The sequence below is a fragment of the Saccostrea echinata genome, unplaced genomic scaffold (assembly GCF_033153115.1).
Source record: "Saccostrea echinata isolate AGI-Se365-2 ecotype Australia unplaced genomic scaffold, CSIRO_AGI_Sech_v1 ptg000033l, whole genome shotgun sequence".
NCBI lineage: Eukaryota > Metazoa > Mollusca > Bivalvia > Ostreida > Ostreidae > Saccostrea > Saccostrea echinata.
Window position 1 is genome coordinate 7,392,501 of NW_026889782.1, and position 2,032 is coordinate 7,394,532.

Below are 2,032 nucleotides of genomic sequence, written 5' to 3' on the forward strand. Positions count from 1 at the left end.
TTTCTCTCTTTTTCGCTTTTATGTTTTGCATTCTTTATAAAATGACCTTGACTTTCCTATCACAAGCAACTCTTCTTGACGTTTTCAAAATTATAAGCCTTAATTCTTTCTACAAAGTAATGCTAATTTACATGTTTATGTTCAAGACCCCCCCCCCCTTTCCTCGAAGCAACCAGGTAGAATACACAGATATAAAATTCACAACTTATAAGGAACTTCTTAAGCGTTTCATTAATAAAGTTCGGTTCCCCTGATGTGATTTGATATTTTACTACCATTCATTCTTCTTCTGTTTTGTCTTTAGAATTTATAATTATTTTATTTAGAATTAATTTATCTTTAGAAGGTAGTGATTGTCAGCTGCATTCATTAGCATTTCGCGTTTTCTTCTATATCTATTACTTGCATATTAATAATTTCATTAAATAATATTTAAAAGTATTAAAACTTCATTTCTATTAAATTTTATTCATTTGTAAATCCTTGGATCCGCTCCTGCAGGTGCGCGAAAGCCTCATCACTACTGTAAACAAATTATTCATCACGCCGAAAATGTTCATGATTCCGCTAAACTAAGAAAGTTTACACATAGTTTTTCATCTCATAAACAACCATCAGCCCTGTCCAATGCAGAAATGCTCGAATTGAAGGGGAAAATTCGGGAATTTTTTTGCGTCAGCCATGTTTTGACGTGAACCTTACACCGCATTCTGTTATTAAGGTCTTCCGTTTCAGACGGAAGACCTTATAGTGATTCTACTGTTTCTTTTTATTATTATTTTTTTTTTCCCCTTTTCTTGTAAATCGGATTTCTCAGAGATGGCTGGACGGATTTTCCTGAAATTTTCAGGGATGATAGAGAATGAAAATACGCTCAGGCGTTTTTTTCATTTTTTCAAAATTCACTTCCGGTCGTCAGTTATGTCCGATTTCCGCTTTTTTCAAAAAAGTTTTGTCCGAGTCATATCTCATAAACGGTAAAAGATGAAGACACCAAACTTATATGAGTAATAGATCTTGATAATTAGGCAAAACCAATCGGGTTAACATCGTGCGCCGTCACTTCCGGTCGTCACAGGAAGTGATCAAAGAAATCGAAAATTTCAACTTTTTATTTTTTGAAACTTTTTTGCATCACATTATAGCATCTTGTTTGTAGTTTCGAAATATATCAGTCTCACTGGAAACAAAAACGACAACTTCCGGTTATAAGAGAAGAACTGCATATTTTCAGTATTTTTCTCTCCCATAAATATTTTTTATGCGTAATGTATTTGAAATGGTTTCTAGATATGTTATTCAGACTGCAAATGTCTACAGTAACGTCAAATATCCTTGTAAAATTTACTTCCGGTCGCCTGGTTTCCTGTCCTCAAAATGAGAAGTTATTATAGCTAGATCTCGTAAACGGTAAGAGATAAAGACACCAAACTTAAAGGAGAGATAGATCTTGATGAGTATGCAAAAACAATTTGGATAAGATTGTTCGCCGTCACTTCCGGTCGTCACAGGAAGTGATCAAAGAAATTAAAAAAATCAATTTTTCTTTTATGAAACTTATTTTGCATCAAATTAAAGCATCTTCTTTGTAGTTTTGAAATGTAGCAGTCTCACCGGAAACAAAAACGACAACTTCCGGTTATAAGAGAAAAACTGCATAGTTTGAGCATTTTTCTTTCCTATAAATATCTTTTATACAAAAACCATTTGTAATGATTTTTGGATATGTTATATAAACTGCTAATGTCTACAGTAACTTCCAATATCTTTATGAAATTCACTTCCGGTCGCGTGATTTCCTGTCCTCAAAATGAGAAGTTATCACAGCTAGATCTCAAAAACGGTAAGAGATTAAGACACCAAACTTATGAAATAATAGATCTTGATAAGTTGGGGAATTCCTTGTTATAAGATTGTTATAAGATTGTCCACCGTCACTTCCGGTCGCCACAGGAAATGATAAAAGAAATCGAAAATTTCAACTTTCCTTTTATGCAACTTTTTTTGCATTACTTTTTAGCATCATATTTGT